At 38.7% G+C, this 21,438-nt stretch overlaps 1 protein-coding gene across 1 annotated transcript in view; it reads left to right on the top strand.

Moving 5' to 3' along the window:
- The window catches only part of LOC141509564 (rho GTPase-activating protein 35-like), an 88,416-nt gene that overhangs the window by 12,485 nt on the left and 54,493 nt on the right, over window positions 1-21,438 (top strand). The window contains 1 exon segment of the mRNA XM_074219187.1: window positions 1-21,438. This exon segment is cut by the window's left edge and continues 12,485 nt beyond it. The gene's annotated coding sequence lies outside the window, so the exon portion shown is untranslated.

The following is a 21,438-nucleotide window of genomic DNA, read 5'->3' as shown; positions in this document are numbered from 1 at the left end:
TCATCAAATTAAAAGTTATGAGGAAGGTTTTTGTTCAGATGGTAATTGTTTTTTAGTAATATTCTAAAGAGTCCTTATGTGTCTTCTGAATCATCAGAGATCTGTATTTGTTCTGAATGCTAAATCTATTGCATATTTTCATTTTAGTAAAAGTTGCACCGCTCTCTGACATGGGGTGACAGGTAGTCTGTACCCCAGGTGATATCATTTGTAGATCAATCTTGTTCAGCATTGGTTTAGTGTTTTTGGCACCCCCACATAGTGAGCTTAGAGCCACAGTTTCTTAGGGCTAAGTTTCTTGGGTGTCCAGACTCCCCAAATGTCAAGTACTTAAAGACTGGGTATCATTTCTCAGGGGGTCAGTGGCTACTTTACCAATCTATGCTTTCCAGCAGAGGGTGACCCACCATCAGGTATGTTTGCTGTGAGTGGCATTTTGTATTTTAGGTGGGAGTTGAAATAGGTGTGAGGACCCTTTTAAATCTTAATTAAGGCTCCATGATCTTATTTTTTCCCCTTCCCTTTTCTGGACCTCAGTTTCCTAGTCAATAAAATGAGATGATTTATTTGCATGATCTCTCGTGTTCTCTGCTCAGTCACTCTGTGAATTAAGTACAAAAAAAGACAACAGTAGATGACCCAGTTGCATCAATCAGTCCTAAAATCTCTGTGAGAAGTAGATGTCTTTGTTTTGCCTTTGGGTTTTACATTCCTGAAGAGGTTTCCATTTCAGAAGGTGCTTTTGTTAATGTAGAACTAGGTTAGGAACTGAAGGAGGGCACAGGTGTAGTCTTAATAGGTGTTAACCCTGCAGGGATTTTTTTTGGGGGGTACTTTGTACTTTTTTCCTTCTCAAAGTCTTCCCTTACCTTTATCTTGGCCTAAAACAATACCAGAATAACTAATTTGAGATAAGATTCAGATACAGCCTCAGCAATAGGTTGGAAGCACCTAGACAGACTCTCAGGAGCCAGGGGTTTGAACCTCCTCCAGTCTGACTCAGCTCCCCAAGCTTCCCTTGAACCGAGACTAGAGGTCCTCAGTATCAGTGATGCTAAGCTTTGTGGTTTTCTTAAGAGTAGGAATTTTCCATCACTCTCCCCATCTGGCCAGTTGAATTACCACTACTTCATTTCCCCCCACATTGAAAGAGTTTTAGCATGGAGGAAGGTGCTTTTTTTAATTAGGCTAGAATTGTAGCTCATTAACACAGAATTAGAGATCATGTCAGTTCTATCCTTTTACAAATGGAAACACTAAGAGAAGGAGGAGGAAAGATAGGGAAAGAAAGAAGAGACTTCCTCAGTGATAAGATAAAGTTATGACAGAAGAGCTAGGTTCCAGTTCTGTTCTGTGGAGTCTCATCTCAGAGCTAGCCTCTGCACCCCTGTGAGGCATAGTTCTTAGGGCCATGGAGAGTCAGTTAACTCAGTTTAGTTTTCACAGTCCAGTCTCATTGATTATTTTTTTTTTTTAGGATTTTGCAAGGCAATGGGGTTAAGTGGCTTGCCCAAGGCCACACAGCTAGGTAATTATTAAGTGTCTGAGACTGGATTTGAACCCAGGTACTCCTGATTCCAAGGCCAGTGCTTTATCCACTACGCCACCTAGCTGCCCATAGTCTCACTGATTATTGAAGTATCTGTCAGTGATCACTGTCAGTCAACATTAGTAAGCATTAGTGAGATTTGAGGTTGTGGGAGGTTCAAAGATGTAGAAAATTTAAATCTTTTTTCAGGGAGTGTAGTTAAGATCTAGTTGGGGAGATAATCATCAAATATTTAGAATGTTAGAACTGGAAGGGAACCATCATCAGTCACTCAAGGAGCACTTCTTTTAAAATTTTTTTATATAACTTTTATTGTTTTCCAATTATTACAATAGTAGTTTCTACCTGACATTTTTTGTAAGGTTTTGAATTTTACAATTTTCCTCCCATCCTCCCCGCCAAGGCAATTTGATGATCCTTACATTGTTTCCATGCTATGCATTGGTCAAAATTAAATGTGTTGAGAGAAAAAACATATCCTTGAGGAAGAAATGAAATATTAGAGGTAGCAAAACTATGTAGTACATAAGAAAACTTTTTTTAAAAAATTGAAGGTAATAATCTTTGGTCTTTGTTTAAACTCCATAATTCTTTCTTTGGATACAGGTGGTATTCTCCATTTTACAGGTTCCCTAAAATTGTCCCTGATTGTTGCACTGATGGAATGAGCAAGTCCATTAAGGGTTGATCATCGCTCCATGTCGCTGTTAGGGTGTACAGTGTTCTTCTGGTTCTGCTCATCTCGCTCAGCATCAGTTCATGCAAGTCTTTCCAGGCTTCTCTGAAATCCCATCCCTCCTGATTTCTTATAGAACAATGTTTCATCAGTCATCCCACATTTCTTCAGCCATTCCCCAATTGATGAACATCCCCTCAATTTCCAATTCTTTGCCACCACAAACAGGGCTGCTATGAATATTTTTGTACAAGTGATGTTTTTACCTTTTTTCATGATCTCTTCAGTGTAGAGAACCAGTATTGCTGAACCAATGGGGATGCACATTTTTATTGCCCTTTGGGCATAATTCCAAATTACTCTCCAGAAAGGTTGGATGAGTTCACAGCTTCAAGAAGCACATCTTAAATGGTGCTTCCTTTAACCAGGAACATTTCTACATGTTGGGGATACAAGGCAAAGCAGTTTCTTCCCTCATGAAACTGATATTTTACATATATAGGTATATTCAAGACACAAAGCAGAAGCATGATAACCTGGGAGCAAAGGTCACTGGGGGCAGCAGGAACCTTCCAAGAGACAATGATGAGAGGGGAGGATGATATAAAAAGTTCAGAGATTAGAGAAGGAGGGTCTTGTGGGAAGAAGAGCAAGCCAGCCAATTTGGCAGCAAATAATTTAGACATCTAGCTATCATGGAAAGAGTTCAGGTGGTAAAGAGCTTTAAATATTTCCCAGAGGAGGGCGATGGAGCACTGGTCCTCTGCGGGGAGGACTAGGGGAGGTTTTTTAGTCCACCTCTTACTGCCCAACACCCAGGCACTCAGTACAAGACTTCTTCTACATCAGGGTTGCGCTGACTTTTTAAAACATGAAAATGGCTTCAATCTTTACTTGTAACTAGTTCTTCCAGGAGTTCAGATGGGAGGTGATGCAGGCTGGAGTGAAGGGGTTGGGTTGTGTGAGTGAGGAGAGGGGTTCAGTTTGTGAGAGATGTTGTGAAGATAAAAACATCTGGTCTGGCACCTTGAGCAAATGGGTAAGAATGAGAATCTGAGGTTGTGGCAACATTGTAAACCTGAATGATTTGAAAAATGGTGTTACCCTGACAAACAGGGGCAAGTTAAGAGGAGAAACTGTCTTTGAGGGAAAGAGAATTGGTTCTCTCTTGAATAGATTGAAGTTGAGATGCCTACTGGGCATACCTGTGCTGATGTGTACTTGGAGCCCTTGTGATAGAGTAGAGTCAAGAGAAAGAGATAGAAATATGATCTTTAAACCATTGGAGATTGATGAGATCACCAAGGGAGAGGATGTAGGGAAGAAGGATTTTTCTACCAAATGAGTATGGAAAATATCCTGTTCAAACTTGGAAAGACTGAGCCTCAGGTTCAAATACCTACCCAAGATCCTTTCAGCTTAAAAACATTAAAGCTGAGAATCCACCTGAGGATCACCCAGGTTCATTTCAACTACAGGAACCTCTTAAGAGTTTTTGAAGTATGGGTAAGCCTTTGCCTGACCTCCCAGGATGCCAGTGCCCATGGCATTCAGATCCTGAGAAACAAGTTTAGAGTCTGATACAGACTCGAGGTGGCAATAGAAATACAAAAGATGATAAAGGTGGGAGCCAATTCACCTGGCATATGGAATACTGGCCCCAAGAGTCTTGAGATCATGGAGCCTAGATTTTGAGGTGAAAAAGAATGTAGAGTCCATAATAATTTAACCCCCTAACTCCATTTTAATGATGGGGAGCAGAGTCCAGAAAGATTCATATTCATGATTTAAATTTACATATATAATAAAAAGAAAGCCAGAGCTTGAAGCCGGGACTTCTTACTCTAAATTCAGAAATTTGGATTTGTACAGTATTTGTGCAGAAATTGAATCTTGTTTACTCCTGATTTCAGGGGAGTATGTCCCTCTTCAATATTTTCTTAGGATCTTTCTTTACATGCTTAAAAATTGTTCGGGGTGGCTAGGTGGCGCAGTGGATAGAGCACCAGCCTTGGAGTCAGGAGTACCTGAGTTCAAATCTGACCTCAGACACTTAATAATTGCCTAGCTGTGTGGCCTTGGACAAGCCACTTAACCCCATTGCCTTGCAAAAAAAACCCCCAAAACCTAAAAAAACCCTAAAAAATTGTTCAGAACTTAAAAAAATAAATTAAATATTTAAAAAACTGTTCAGAACTCTCAAGAGCCTTTGCTTATATAGGTTTTATCTATTAACCTTACTACATTAGAAATAAACTGATAAAATTTTAAAATATTTATTCATTTAAAATAAATCCATTACATACAAACAAAATGAACATTTCTTAAAAATGAAAATTAGCTGTATTAAAAAATTAGTGACAAGTATTTTATTTTAAAAACTTTTTTGTGCATTTCTTTAGTGTCTGACTTAATAACTGAATTTTCATATTTGTTCCTATATTGATTCTGTTGTGATATGTTTTTTGGTTGAAGTGTGTGAAGAAAATCCACCCTCATGCAGACCTGTAGTTGGAAAGGAGAGAGGAGTATTTTACTAGGCAAATAACATTTCTTAGTCTTTGACCGTATAAGTTTACAAAAAGAGAAATTGAAACCTAAAAAAAGTTAGAAATTCTCTCCACAATGTCTCTCCTATGTCCTCTCCTTTCTGTTCCCCTGACTGTCACTTCAGTACAAGGACTCATTGACCCAAGCCTAGACTAGCTGAAGGTGACCTCCATAACATGTCTCCTGGTGTAGACTCACTGACTTTCCAATCTGTCTTTCATACTGGCTCCAGAATTGGTTTTCTCATGTACAGATTTAAGCACTTTTATGTTAAAAAAAAAAGTCAGTGCTCCTTTGTTGTTTAAGGAGTAGAGGGTTGAATAAACCAAATAGGTGCTTACCCTGGGCGAGGCAGGGAGAATATGAGTATAAAAATGGAGCCCTTCTCACCCTCAGAGAGATAACATAGATGAAAATAAATCTAGCCATGGGCAAGAGAAAGTAATTGGGAACATGAAGAACCCCTGCATTTGGGGAATTAGAAGTTTCCTGAGGAAGGGGCTGTTGTTAGAGCTGACGTTCATAGGAAACCAAGGCGTGAAGAAGCCTTCAGCACACTCCATTCCTTGATCCCACCCGACCTGACATGATTTCCTTTCTAAGTTTACACTTTGGTCCTTGTCATTCTTGGCATGGTTCCTGAACTGACGACCTTCCTCCCACTCCTGCCCATTTTTCATAACCTACCTCAAATGCTTACCACTTAGCTACAGGGTGAATTCAACCAGCATTTATGGAGCAACTCTTGTTTGCAGGCTCTCTGTTGGGTATTGGACATACAAAGACAGAAAGCAGTTTTAACCCTCCAAGAGCTTCTCCTCTCCCTGTCGGTGCCAGATGTACAGAGGAACTTAATACATAGTGACTGCAGTGAAGGGAGTAGCCCACCAGGCCTGTTCTGGAGGAAACTTTCAGGTGGATCTGTCTCTCTGCACTTTGGTGCACTTACATAGTGTGTTGTTGTGCTGCATGATAGTTGTCTGTGTGTGGAGCTCATCACCTTATAGACTGTAATCCCTGCTGGAGGGGGAGGGAGGAACAGCAAATTCTTGTTTCAACTCTGCACCTTCCCCAGTGCCTCCTAGTAAGAAAACCCTTGGGTACTTTGTTGAATGTTGATTTGCCCAAGACATGGTCAGTTAGTGACAGTGCTTAAACTAATGCCCAAGTTTCCTGACTTGAGGTCAGTGATTTTTTTTTCTGAATTTTTTTTTAATTATTTTTTCCTTCCCAACTCATTGTCCCCTTTGGGAAAAAAAAGAAATAAGGAAAACAAAAATCTTGGAACAGATATGTGTAATTAATAGAAACAAATGCTCACATTAGACATTTGGCATCTTGTCCATTATTTCCGGTTAGGAAATGGGTAGCATTCCTTATCACTGGTGAGAATTATTAAGCCTCACTCCCGTCTGCATTAATTCATACAAGAACTAACTCAACTTTCTCTAAATCCATTCCTTTTGTCATTTCTTAAAACACCAAGAGTGTGTATTAAATTTGTAATTTGTTTAGCTATTCTCTATTTGATAGACATCCCATCTTTAATTTCCAGTTCTTTGCTACTGTAAAAAAAGGTGCTGCTCTAAATATTTGGTACATGTGAATCCTTTTCATTTTTTTTTATCATTTTCGAGTTATCAACCTAGACAGTGACTTTTGGGGGCACAGTTCCAAATTTCTTTTCAGAATAGCAGGACCATCAGAAGCCAGTGATGTTTGGCCAAACAGTGCTTTCTGTCTCCCTCTTTTAAGGTTGAACTGTTTTGTTACATCCTCAACTTGTCACTTCTGCAGGAGCCATGTTTACTTTCAGTGACACTGTATCTTCCTCTGGTGTTGATTATCTCATTTTCTTTGCTTGGTTCTCTGGAAGTGCAGGGGGCTTTGCTTGATCTTAGTTTTTGCTGCTACTTCAGTTTATAATAGGCTTGTTGGCTCTCAGTGTTTTTTTCTTCACAGCATCCATTTCAAGCTTAGGAACTGATTGTTATCACTCTGAATCGAATTTTAAAGCTTTTGGGTTGTCATCAGCTTCACGAAGCTCACCTGCCTCCTGGAAGAATAGAATTGTATCCAGCAGGTCAGCTGGCAGAGAATGCCCTTGTCAAGAGCTCCAGGTCTCAGTTTACTCTTTAACGAATCGTGCTCCTTTCCCTCCTTCCTCCTATTCTTTCATAATTCATTTAATGATCCAGCTAGGGAAAAAGTCCAGGCCATCTGGCCCCTTTCCAAGGTTGTGATGCCCGGTTGTGCATTGTTCTCCAGAACACCTCCACACTATCTGCTGCTTCTCTTGAGTGACTGAAAACATTTTTGTCATTTTGTAGAAATTTCTTTTTAATGTAGTGGGTGAGAGTTATTGTATATGCTTTGAGGTGGCTTTTTCTAACTGCCTTTGCTGAAGAAAATGTTTGCTAATTGTATTTTTTCGTATTGTTTTGCTAATTGTAGCTAATCACCCTTAGAGACTGTAATCCCTACTGGGACTGGGGGAGGGGGGCTTGTAAGATAGTAGTAGCCACTTTGACAGGGTCACTTTTGAAGAACATTAGCTGAGTCCTTCACATTCTTGACATTCTTGTTGAGTGATATAAGTTTTTGAAGTTTTAATTAGAAGAGAGCACCATATAAAACTTTGTTACTTTTAACAACACTTAGTATCTTGTAATGAGTAGTTATAGTGAAAAGATTTGGGCAAGTTACATTGAATCCACTTGGGGCTTGATGCTTTGACATTTACCCATTTGTGGCTCATTCAGTAAAGATTTATTAATAAGCACCCATGTGCTGGGGACACAAGGAAAGGCAAAAAACAGGCCCTGCCCTCAAGGAACTCAGAGTCCGATGGGAGAGACAACAAACAGTCAGGTGCAAATGATCTGTAGACAGAATAAATTGAAAGTAATGCCAGAGAAAGACACCAAGACTATGGATGACTGACTAAAAAAAGCCTTCTTGTTGGAGTTGGTACTTTAGCTGAGAGATGAAGGAAGACAGAAACTAGGGAGGTAGAGATAAGGAGTGAGAAAATTTCAGGCATGGGTGACAGCCAGGGAAGATGTCTGGAGGTGGGTGATAGAGGATCTTTTGAAAAGAACAACAGAGGAATAAAATTTCAGAAGACTAAAAAGATGGGATGATTTTGATTGATAAATAGAAGATTTTAATATTTGGTACTGGAGATTACAAGGAGCCTTTGGAATTTATTAAATAGAGGATGGGTCAGATAGGCACTTTTAAGAAGATCATTTTGATAGTTGAGTAATGGACTGAAGTGGAGAGAGACAGGAAGACCAGCCAGTAATCTTTTGCAGTGATCCATGAATGAATTACGAGGGCCTTGCAACATAGTGTGGGTAGCAGTATCAGGAGAGAAGGTGTGTGTGTGTGTAGTTATTAGAAATGATGGACCTTGGTAAATAACTTGGCTATTGGGGGGTAAGAGCAAGTGAGGAGTTGAGGATGACTTCAAATTTGTGAGCCTGGTTGACTGAGAGGATGATATGCCCTTTAGTAGGAAAGTTTGGAAGTGGGAGGAGATTGAAGGGAAAGTTATTAAGTTCAGCTTTGGATATGTTGTCTTTAGGACTTCTAAGTTTGAGAAGTTCAGTAGCCAACTAGAGATGCAGGTCTGTAAGTTAGAAGAAAGGTTGGGACTGTAAGTAGAGCTAAGAATCATTTTCATGGAAATGATCATTGAATCCTTAGGAGTTGTTAAGATCACCGAGTGAAAAAGTTTTGGGGGATTAAAAAGAAAAGAGAGAACCTACAGTAGAGTCGGGGTGGGGGGGCGGCACTCATTGTTAGTAGGCCAGACCTGGACAAAGGAAAGGTAAAAGAAATGGTAAGGTAGTTTGGAAAAAAAAATAGAGTAGTTTCTTCTTAGGAACATAGGAAGAGAGTGTGAAAGAAAGGTGATTTAATGGAGTCAGAGACTGTAGAGAGATCAAGAAGAACGAGGACTGAAAAAAGGTGATTAAAGATGTCATTGGTAATTCTGGAGAGAGTGATAACTAAGTATTGGGGATAGGAAAAGAGGCAAAGACAGTCCTTGCCCAAGGAGCTCACAGTCTAACAGCAAACAGATATATTCCCACAAACTCTGTGTAGAATGAATGGGAGATAATGAAGAAGGGTTATGGACGATTGCAGTATAGAAGGAAGGATTTTAAGCCAGAGAAATCTGGAGTTGGAATGAGGAGGGAGAACTGTCCACGAAATGGCCATGCTGACTTGTCTTGAGAACCTCTATGGAGAGAGGAAGGACTCCCTTCCCAGTCAGCCTATTCTACTTTCCACCAACTCTTTAATTGTTAGAATCATTAGTATGACTTACCTTACATCAAGCTTAAATTTTTCTTTTTGCAACTTCCATCCATTCTTCTTAATTGTTTTCTCTGGGGTCAGGCAGAACAGTCTGACTTCCTAGTCCATATGAGAGCCCTTCAGTTTTTTAAAATAGCTATCGTGTCCTTTGTAAGTGGTTACTCTTGTCCAGAATGTCTTCAGTTCCTTCAGGCAGTGCTTGTGGAATGCTCTTAAGGCACTTCATTGTCTGATTGTGGGACCCTTAGAATTGGACCCAGTACCCCAGATGTACTCTGAACAAGGTCAAGGAGAACAATACTGTATAGACCCTTTTTAGTCCTGTTCACTGACTTTCTCAATGTGACTTAAGCTTGCATTTACTTTGGCTGCCATATAACACTGTAGCTGACAAAGTAGACTTGCAGTCCATCCAGAACTCCAGATTTTTTTCAAATAAAGTATTATTTAGGCAAACATCCTTTATCTTGTACTTGTTCTTTTTATTTTGGGGGTCTAATTTTAAAGCTTTACATTTATCCTTACCAACTTTGATTGTACTGGATTTTGTCCAAATTTTTAGTCTATTGAGATCTTTTTGAATTATAGGTTTGGTAGTAGAAGATAATCTATAAAGGGGCCAAGTCAAACCTCTTCATTTTCCTGCATCTTGATTCATCTGGCTTTTTAGCTAGTCCTCTATGAGTCATGCAAATTGGATAAACCTGCCATCTGTGCCTTCTTGTGAGACTTTTATAAAAATGTTAATTAGCACTGGGTCAAGAAGAGATTCCATAAGAGATTTCCTTCAGTACTTCATTGATTTATGTGCATGGGTTCTTCACTGAGGCAAGTCATCATTATAATGGACCTTTCTCTAGTGTTGATACTTGACCTATCTTATCTCATTTGATTTCTACTACATGCCTCTCATATAAATGCATCAGGTATAATTGCCATCTTAGAGAGAAGGTAACTAAGCTCACCACCAATATGTATTACAGGTAGTATCATTCAAAGCCAGGTCTTGGACTCTTGACCCCCAGTGAATGTCATCTTATTTGATTCAGCTTAGTGTTCCAGTCTGTCAAATTCTTTTTGGATCTCAGTGTCATCCAGCTATTCTGTCCTGAGTGCTTTGTGTTATGCTCAGTTTGATGACCACATCCAGATCACTGATAGCAATGGGAAACAGTTGATGAGTCAAGCACAGATCCATGGATGGGGTAGTTGACTGGAGAACTCTTGTCATGTCATACCAATGTTGAACCATGTCATACCAATGTTGAACCAACTGGTCACACTTCTCTTTCAGTCTGACCATCTATTTATTCAGTTCTGATCCACCTGATTTGTTTTCATCCAACCTATATCTATCCACCTCCACAAGAATAATATCAAAAGCTTTGTTATAATCTGATCACACTGTAGACAATTCCCCTCTTCTACCAGTTTAGTAATGGGGATAAAAAAGGGAATGAGTTAGTCTGGTACAACTTTTTTTTTAATGTTTATATTTTTTTCCCATCCAAATATTATATATATATATATTTTTTCTAATTACATGCAAAGATAGTTGATAATATTCATCCTTTGCGAGCTTTTGAGTTCCACATTTTTCTACCTTTATCCCTTCCTTCCTCCCTTTCCCATGGCATTGAGCAATCTGATAACCTGTGGTACATGTACAGTCATATTTAACATTTCCTTATTAGTTGTGAATGAAGAATTAGAACTAAGGGGGAAAACATAAGAAAAAAAGAAAAAACATAAAAGAAGTTTTAAAAAGTGAACATAAAATGCTTTGCCCTGCATTCAGACTGTAATTTTTTTCTCTGGATGTGGATGGCATTTTTCATCACAAATTTTTTAGAATTGTCCTTGATCAAAATTTCCAATTTTTTTTTGCACAACTCTGATGAAGCCCAGCTGGCTCCTTGTAATCACAGTTTCCCTTTCAAGATGATTACCAATTACCTTTTTAATGATCCATTCTAGAATTTTCCCAAGAATCAAAATCAAGCTTCCTGGCTCATAGTTTACTAACTTCACTTTACTCCTTTAAAAAAAAAATAAACCAGAACTAATGACATTTGCCCTGCCTTGTATTATATGCTGTTTCACATAATATTCATAATAATAATGTTTGTCCTACATTTTTGAAGAAGACCATGACAGCAGGGAGATGATGCCATGACAAGCACATGATTTGGATGGGGGGGTGTGAGTTGCTGTGCTAAGTAACCAGCCTCACTTTCTCCTCCAGAGTCATCTGGGTCCAGTGACCAGATATAAATCAGGATGACTGAAGATGGGCCTTTTGTGAGGCAATAAGGGTTAAATGACTTGTTCAGGGTCATACAGCTCGTAAGTGTCTGTGCTAGATTGGAACTCAGTTCCTCCAGACTTCGGGGCCAGCACTCTAACCACTGCACCATCTGGGCACCCTTCTTGACAGTATGACAGTATGATTATTGATGGTAGCAATGTGACAGTATGACAGCTTTCAGCTTCATATCTGGCAGTTCTTCAGGGACCTGAGGGTGTAGACATTGTTCACCTGGGCCAACTGACTTGAAGTCATGAAGAGCAGCTAGGGGTTCTCCTTCTCGCACCTTCATTATTTTGAACATCACCTTTTTATTAGTCTTAAGTTATTTTCAGTGTGAAAGGTCACCTCCTTTACAGAGAAAACAACATCAGAGTTGAGCCACCCAACCTTCTCTCTGTTGTCAGTCACCATCATCTCACCTATCCTTTTAACCTCCCCCTTCCTCCCCCAAATAGATTCTTAAAGCTCCTTTTTATTGTCCTTAGCTTTCTTTAACCCCCCCCCAGCTCATTCTTAGCTTTAGCATTCCTGACATTTTTATAGGATAGTACCACACCTTTACAAATAATCTTCTGTTTCTTGCCTTGCTTCCCTCATCTGTACATGTAAAAATTTAGGTTTGATTGGTGAGTTTGCTGTCCATGCACATGAATTTCTTCAGACAAATACAATTTGTCCTCATTTGAATTTTTTACCTTGGTGTTTCAAAACTTCATTCTTGAACATGTCCTATTACCCTCCCCCCCCATCTCCCCCACACACACACCTGACTTCCCTTGAAGTCATGGAAATCAGTGACTTGTATCTAAATTTCCTCTGAACCCTTTGAAATTTGCTTTCTCCAAATATAGGATGCTTATTAGACTTTATCCAAGTTTTCTCTCTTCTATCACAATAATCACTTTTCCCTAGGTTGACATTTTCACATTTCCTATTAATGAAAATCTGATCCAGAATAGAATTCCCCTTTATTTTGTGTTTCTTTTGTTTATGTCCTGGCAACATGTCATAGCCTCATAGGAAAAAGTGATGAATGCTAGTTGAGCCAAGAAATAACTTAAGTCGACAATCTTTATTGTGTTTGTTTTTAGAATAAATTTCAAATCATACTTAAATTTTCATTATTAAACTTTTAAAAACTAAAAAAAAAGACTAGAATGGAAGTTCTTTGAGATGAGGTATGGGTTCACTTCTGCATTTGGAAGGCCAAATGCCTCTTCTATTGAGTATATGCCTAATGAATACCTGTTGAATCATTGTAGACCTAGAAATTGGTTACTGAATTGCTATGATAACCTTTCTGAAGTCAGCTTGGACAGTGGAAATACAATCTGTTGTAGAGCTCATACAGAAAAAAAAAACCTTTATAGCTTTATTGGCAGAGCTTGGACGCTTGTGGCATAACCCTTAAGAACCCACTGACACCTCTGTTCTAGAAAAGTATCAAAGAAGAGCTTAAGTGGAGGAAGAAAAGACATCCAAAGTCTGGTGTGCCTAAGCATTGGGGTGAATTCTACAAGAATCAGGGACTCAGGCAATAGGTAGACAAATAGCCAAGTCCATGACCCACAGGTGGTTAGCACAGTGCCTGGCACCTACCAAGAGCTTAACAATTACCTGTGGTCCTTTAGTTATCTGGTGTCTCTTCTGGACTTGCCTTCTCTCCTGTCAGTTTGACATGCCTGAAGGCACCACATGTAAGGTTTGCCTCTGGGGACCACCGCGTGCAGCTCCCTTTCATACTGAGAAGAAAAATTTGCTCTAGTACTATCTCTAATCATGTCATGTCCCTATCCTTTGGTTAACATGTATCTTTTCTGCTTCCCTTATTCCAGTGAGTCACAACCCCCTCCTCACCCCCACATTTTGTTATTCTGTGACACTTCTAGACCTTCCCTCAGTTGGCATCTCTCAGTGCTTCTCCTTAGTGTTTCTTTAAGTGTGTCTTGTCATTTGTGGTTGTGAATCGACTGAACTTCAGGTCACACTTCCTTTTTTCCTTAAGTTATTTAGCAGCGACTTCATAGTGCTCTTAAAGTTCTCTCTCTGTCTTCATATTTGGGAATACCACTAGACACATTGATTTCCTTTCAGATGTTCTGGTCTTGGTTGTCTCTCCTCAGCTCTCATAATTATAATAACCTAAGTTTCACTCAACTGCAGCTTGCTGCTGGCATAGTCCAACTAGCTGGGATATCCCAACTGGGAGTCTGCCCCATCATTGTTAGTTACCTCTGTGATTTTGCTTTCTGAAATCCTTCTTTATTAGGATTATCTCCTGTCCATCCATTTCCCCTCTTGCTTCATTCCCCCTAAACTTTGAATACTTAGCATAACCTCCAGCTCCTCCATTCCCGTTAACATTCCAGATTCTTGACCTGTTCTTCATCCTGTGTTGTAGATTACATGCTCTGTCATCTTCTTCCTTCCTCATTTCTATGTCCTGAGCTGCTAAACCCTGGATGTTCTAACACTTCCCAATCTACTCCACCAGTAATTTGTGTTATCTCATCACAGCTGAAAACTTATTGCTACATGGCAAAACTTTTATTCTTCCTTAATGAGTCCCCAAAGGAAGTTAGTATCTTCTTCCCTTTGGCATTGCTTGTTTGTTAAAACGTCCCTCTTTCTGCTTAATCTGCTTAAGTCTCCTAGGTTCATATTCTTGGAGTCATCTTTTGCCTTAGAGTCTTCTTTTTCCCTCACTGACATACTCATGTCTTGCCTGTTCTACATCCACAATATCTGTTACTTGTCACATCTGTTCCTCTCTTTTCTCTTTCCTTTCCTACTATTATTTTTTTTCTTTTGGCAAAGCAGTGGAGTTAAGTGACTTGCCCAAGGTCATACAGCTAGGTAATTATTAAGTGTCTGTGACCGGATTTGAACCCAGGTACTCCTGACTCCAGGGCCAGTGCTTTATCTGCTTCGCCACCTAGCTGCCCCAGCTAGGTAATTATTGTGTTTCGAGGTCACGTTTGAACTCAGGTCCACCTGACTCCAGAGCCTGTGCTCTATCCACTGCGACACCTAGTCGCCACCCCCACCCCCCCAAACTATTATATTGGTTGTGTCCCTTAGCCTCTCTCTTTGGAATCCTGCAGTTTACCTTCTGGTTTGTCTTCTTCTCTCTACAGTCCTTTCTTTACACAGCTGCCAAAAAATCTTCCTGTGGTACAGTTATAATTATGTCACTTGCCTCAAAAACCTTGAAGAAAAGGAGTTATTCACTTCAGACTTGTTATTCAAATTGTAGAGAACTGGGCAAAAACTAGAGAAATAAATCAGGAGAATAGAGTGGATATATCAGAGAGCTAAGCAAATGTGCACAAGATTGGTTTTTGACACCTTTAAGAAATCTAAATTGGGAAAAACTAATTTGGAGAAATTGATTCTCAATTTTTTAATAAGGGAATTTGGGCCCAAATTTTAACAGATATCTCCAGGAATTTCACATGGATGAGAAAAAAATAAACTAAAAAAGATGGAAGAAAATGGAATAAAATACTTATCTCAGTTGTGGAGAGAAAATAAACTTATTCAGTTAAACACATGGAAGTAATTGCTAGGCACAAGATGTGCTGTACAATGTAAGTACTTTGGTTATAGTAACAAATTAGAGGGGAAAAATTTGGAAAATATGGTAAATATGAATGCTAAAAATGACATCCAAAGTAAATAAAGGAAATCTATGATTGTATGAACTGTTAAAAAAAAGTGGATAATTATTGAAAAGATATGAAGACAGTTTTTAAAATAAACACAGCTAGCATTCTTTTTAAAAAATTGTATATTTTTACTTATTTTATTAAATATTAGCCATATTATAAAAGGAAACAGACAAAAAACTCCCAAGAAAAATTAAGTATAAAAAGTGTGCTCCAATCCCTTCAGGTTTCATTTGTTCTCATTGCAGGTGGATAGCAATTTTTCATCATGGGTCCTTTGAAATTGTCTTGGATTATTGTTTTGATCGGAATACTTAAGTCATTCATAGTTGTCATTTTTACAGTATTGCTGTTATTTTGCATAATATTCTCATTGTGCTCACTTCACTTTGCATCAGTTCACATAAGTCTTCACAGGTTTTTCTTTTTATGCTTCTCTTAAATCTTGTCTTTGAAAAAATCAGCTTTTTTTTATTCAGTTGTGGTCTTTCATCAGAATGTTCAAAATTTCTCTATTTCTTTAAATATCTGTTTTTTCTTTCAGAGGATTATGTGTAGGTTATTTTTGCTTGTAAACCCAACTCTTTTTTTCTGAAATATCTACATGATAGCTGCTAAATCTTGTGTGATTCTGACTTGTGACTCCACAGTATTTGAATTGTTTCTGACTTTTTGAAGTATTTTTCTCTCTGATCTGAGAGCTCTCGAATTTGGCCATAATATTCCTGGGACTTTTCATTTTGGGTGCTCTTTCTGGTTTCTATTTTATCATCTGATTCTAGGATACAAGGGCAGTTTTCCTTGATATTTTTTTTTTAATCATAATGTCTAGGCTCTTTCTTTGATCATGGCTCAGGTAGTCTAGCAATTCTTCAATTACCTCTCTTCAGTCCATTTTTCCAAGTTAAATTTTTTTTTTGATGAGATATTTCACATTTTCTTTTAATTTAAATTTTTTTTTTTGTTTTACTGTTTCTTTCTTTTTGATTTTTGCATAGCAGTAAGGTTAAGTGGCTTGCCCAAGGCCACACAGCTAGGTCATTATTAAGTGTCTGAAGTTGAATTTGAATTCAGGTCCTCCTGACTTCAGGGCTAGTGCTCTATCCACTGTGCCCCAATGTTTTATTGTTTCTTAATGTTGTGTGTAGTTATTAGCTTCAGTTTGTCAAATTCTAATTTTTAAGGAATTACTTTCTTTTGTATCTCTTTTCCCATTTGATCAAATCTGGTTTTTAAAGGAGCTATTTTTATCAGTGAATTTTTGTACTTTTCCCATTTGACCAATATTTTTTTAAAAATATTTATTTTTTTTGTTACATTTTGAGTTTCAAGCTGTTTCCCTCCTTCCCTACCAGTCTCACACTAGAGAAGGCCAACATTTGACTAATTCTGTTTCTTAAGGTGTTTTTTTCCTCCAGTATTTTTGTGCCTTTTGCTCAGCTGTTCATTGTTCATAATTTTCTTCCTTTGTTCTCATTTCTCTACTTAATTTTTCCTCTACCACTCTTATTTGGTGAAATTTCTTTTTTTGATTTCCATGTTTTCTTTTGAGTTGCTCTTGTTCTTCACTGTTACTATAGTAGTCTTTTATGATCAGTTTCTATTTGTTGTTGTTTGCTTATTTCCCATCTTATTTCTAGATTTTGAGTTTCTGTTCTTGGGGTACAGGAAAGGATACTATCTCAGATTTCAGGCTTCTTCACACTGCTATTTTCAGAACTGTTTCTGGATTTTGGAAGTTTTTGCTGCTTCCATAGTGGTGTGATCTGGGGAGAGGTGGGGTCACAGTTCTCTGGTCCTTATTTAGGAAGAACCCCTGATCCCTTGGGATTGCTTCTCAGGAAAAGTGATATTGTGCCTTAGGGTTCTTAATTTCTTATGACCAAAAGCAAAATTGCTTCTCCGGACTCCAACTTCCTCTTGACCAAAACTGCTCCTTTTTACTCTGAAACTATGACCTAGAAGTGGTTGTCCATCACTGTCTGGCTCTCTCTCGTACTAGTACTATTGCAGGAGTTCCCTTTAATCTCTTTCTGACCAGTCGCCAGGCCCCCTTCCTGTCCCTGACTTTAGAGCTTTCAGAGCTGCTGCTGCTTCTGTTGACACCAGTCTTACCCCTGGTTTTTCATCCATAGGGAGTCTTCACCTGCATCACCTCTTTCTGTTTCTGACATACTAGGTTGTCTTGGGCTACTTGGGTCTCCTTTGGAACTTTGTTACCTCTGCCCCTCCAGAGTTTGATTGGAGTTGTTTTTAAAGTTGTTAGGAGGGAAGTGTTTAGAGCTTGGTTGGCTGCTTCCTCTACTCTGTCATCTTGGCTCCAACCCCCAGAACTAGATGGCTATCACTTTAAGAAGATACTCAACCTTCCCAATAAATTGAAGAGATACAAAGGACACCCTCATTAGTTGGCATGGCATAGATGAAGAACTGACAGAGGAGACTGAGACAGAGCAGTCAGAGAGATGGGAATGAAAGTCCAGGAGCAGGGAAATCCAGAGAGAGGACAGCAGTCAGGCAGCAGCATCCAGTGTTGCTGAAGCATCAAGAAGGAACAGAAAGGAGGAAAATGTCAATAAAAATGATTTCACCTAAAAAGAGATGAATGGACAAAGAATCCTCACGAGCAATTGAGGGAGGAATTGTAAATGTATTGAAACTTTATGCACCAGTATTAACTTAAATAGGAATATTAATGAAAAAACTTTACCAGTTTCCTATTCCTTATAAAATAAAATAAAAACTTCTTAGTTTGGCATTCAAGGCTCTCCACAGTCTGATTCTTGTCTTTTTTGCCTTTTTTTAAAAGACTCAACCCAAGTCCCACCTTCTGCTGTAAACCCTTGGGGTTCCTTCCTCTCTTTCCTGCTTCTGGCTTCCCTTTGAGATTGCTGTTATTCCTCAGACACTTAGTAATTGCTTAGCTGTGTGACCCTGGGCAAGTCACTTAACCCCACTGCCTTGCAAAAAAAAAAAAGAAAGCAAGAGATTGTTGTTGTTGAGTCATTTTAGTTGTCTGACTCTTCATGACCTATTTGGGGTTTCTTGGGGGAAGATACTGGAGTGGTTGGCCATTTCCTTTTCCAGCTCTTTTGACAAGATAAGGAACTGAGGTGGACAGGATTGAGTGACTTGCCCAGGGTCACACAGTTCTGGAGCATCAAAGGTTCAATTTGAACTCTGGAAGATGAGTCTTTTTGACTTGGAGGCTTGAAGCTTTGTGCACTACGGATTCCCCTAGCTCCCCTCCTTCTATGTGTCTTTGAACGTTGTTTGCACCTTGTTTCCCCATTAGATTGAGATCCTTTGAGGGCAGGGGCCAACTTTGCCTTTCTTTGTATCCCCAGAAATGAGCACAGGATCCATCACACAGGATGAGCTTAATAAATGCTTGGTGATTGAGTGGTTTCTAACCTTGAGCTACTTTTCTCTTCTTGAACTAGTACAGCCTGGTTCACTAATGACTGCTGTATACAATGTATAGTTGGAAGTTTACAAGTGCTGTTCCCTCTGCAGGCCTAACTTTTCTTATTACTATCCTCAATGTTCCTTCAGTTGGATTTCGTTATTATTTTGTATAGTTCTGCAAAGTAGAGGGTCAGACTTGGGACACAGTGTTCCTGAGTTTGGTCAGAAGCAGACTAAAATATCCCTGGGAAATATCTATATAACCAAGTGAAGAAAAATCGAATACGGCTAGACAATCATAACTTGTGATTTTTTTAAGTCCCTGTGAGTCCAGCAGTGATCTGTTTGTGTTTTAATTTGGTAGGACTGCTAAAGGCAACCCTTTGGTGTTGTGATTAAAAAGCAAAGTGCCCTTTGATAGGATCTCCTGAATTCACAGGCTACTGGAACTTCGGGGGCCCATCAATATAGAAGTCCTGTGGGTGTTTGTCATCTTGTTGTATATCCTTTACTGATTCCCAAGGATTTCCCAATTATTTTCATCTTCAAACAAATAGTTTTATCTACTCTTTACCCCCACAAATATACTTAGGGAAACTATACTATTCTTACTTTTAGGGATCAATTCTTTCTCTGGAGGTGGAGAGCATCTTTCTTCACAGATCCTTTGTAGCTACAAATTGATTTAAGTATTTAAACACTCAGAATAATATAGTTGTTCACAATCATTCTTTGAACAATATTGCTGTTACTGTATACAGCCTTCTCTTGGTTCTGCTCATCTAACTTTGTTATTTCAAGTAAGGTTTTCCTCATTTCTCTAAATCAATCTACTCAATATTTCTTTTAGTCCAGTAGTATTTTATCTTTTTGCTTCCTAAAATAGTTTTTTAATATACTATGCCATGAATATATATATTAGAAAATATTGATTAAAATTTTTAAAGTTAAGTACAAATCTAAAATTACAGCAGTTAATTTTTAAGTTACCTACTACAATCAAGTTGAATTTATTCCAGCCCTGTAAGGATTATTCAACATTAAGAAAGCAGTTGGGGCGGCTAGGTGGCATAGTGGATAAAGCACCGGCCTTGGAGTCAGGAGTACCTGGGTTCAAATCCGGTCTCAGACACTTAATTATTACCTAGCTGTGTGGCCTTGGGCAAGCCACTTAACCCCATTTGCCTTGCAAAAACCTAAACAAAAAAAAAAAAGCAGTTAACTCATTTGAAAAAAGCAAAAATCTTCAAAACCACATGATTTCACTATCAGTAGATGGAAAAAATCTTTGGCAAAGTATTGTACTTCTTATTTATGATGAAAGTCTACGAAAGACTTACATAAAAGGATTTTTTAGCAAAAAAACCCTGTGTAAAAATAACACCTAGCATTATATACATTGATAAACAATAGATCTTCCAATAAACACAAAAATAAAATAAGGATGCCCATTTCCCTCACTATTAATTGATATAATATTTTAAGAAATGCTAGTAATAGCACTAAGAAGAATTAAAATTAATAATGAAGGGTAAAGAGTATATAAAACTTTATTTGATGATAAAAATAATTGGCAAATCCTTGGGATTCAGTAAAGAAACTAATTGAAACAATAGCCTCAGTCAAGATGAAGGGTACATAACAAGATGACAAATATCCACAGCATTTCTATATTGCTGGGCTCTGCAGCTCCAATAGTTTGTGAATTCAGGAGATCCTATCAAAGGGCACTTTACTTTTCTTTCCATCATTGAGCAGTTTTGGTATTTTGCTTGTTCCTATGCCCTTCCTCCTTGGCAGCCCCGTAATCATCAGGGAGCTGCAGGATCTCTGGTTTCAGTACGGGAAGGAAATCGTGGCCTTGATTATAGACGGGGAGAAGTTGGCTCTCCTGCTCCTGAGCTCCTGAACGGCTGCTGCCCAAGCCGGCTCAGAGGAAGAGTGGCCGCCACCACTCCTATGTCAGTATTTCCTTTGTAAACACTTGTTTTAAGGTGCCTGTTATGCTCCAGGTTGTGAAATCAGCCCCTGCGTGGGACTATGGGGGATGGGAATGTTTGGGCCCCAGGGGCTGGCTTACTTTCTCTGCTAACAGAACCAGAACCTTAGAAAGAATGGACACATCCAGTTGCTAAGTGTTGTGTGGCCTCCCTGTAGGCCAGTGAGGGAACTGAGGCTGGGAGAAGGTACTGTGCCGCCCAGCTTGTTTACATCCTGAGCCAGTGCTTCCTCTTTCTCTTCACTGACTCCATATGTGCTTCCATTGGTCAGTCATACCCAGCTACCTGGATTTCAGACTGCATTTTGAACATGCTACTTCCACCTTCCTGGACCTTCACCTTCCTCCTCTGTGTATTGGAGGTAATGCCACTTTAGTCTAGAAATAAGTCCTACTCTTCTCTTACATCTGGGTAGCATGAGTATAACCTATAATTATTTTTTTGGTACATTTTAATTTTTTTTCTTTTAGAAGAGTTCTCATCAGAGGCTTATATGTAACATATTTGATGGCTGTTTATATTTGGAAAAACTATGTTACTCTTTTCCCCTAAACAAGGTGTTTGTAAGTATTAGTGGCTACCAAGGACTTTGTAACTGTAAAATACTGTTACTGTTAAGAAAGAGGTTCTGGGATTGCACTGTAGAAGAAACTTGTCAATGTCTAGCCTAGATTTTTGAAGTTTGTAGCATCAGATCATATATAAAACTGAGTTTGTTATCAATTCCATTTTACCAAACAAAGCATTTTTAAAAATTCAGTTTTAGTGATGTCTTTTGCTTGTACTACTTAATTAATTTTGAATATGCTATCTTTCACTTTGAACTCTTCCTTGAACAGAGGAAAGCAGGAAAGTAAAACCTCATCCGATCACATTGACAACTTCTAAGGGGCATGGGAAGGCATCACAGTGAATAACCTGTTGATCAAGCCAACAGTCAACATTTA

The sequence above is a fragment of the Macrotis lagotis genome, chromosome 1 (genome assembly GCF_037893015.1).
Source record: "Macrotis lagotis isolate mMagLag1 chromosome 1, bilby.v1.9.chrom.fasta, whole genome shotgun sequence".
NCBI classification, from domain to species: Eukaryota; Metazoa; Chordata; class Mammalia; order Peramelemorphia; family Peramelidae; genus Macrotis; species Macrotis lagotis.
Note: the sequence above shows the minus strand (reverse complement) of the source record. Positions and strands in the feature narration are given on the sequence as shown.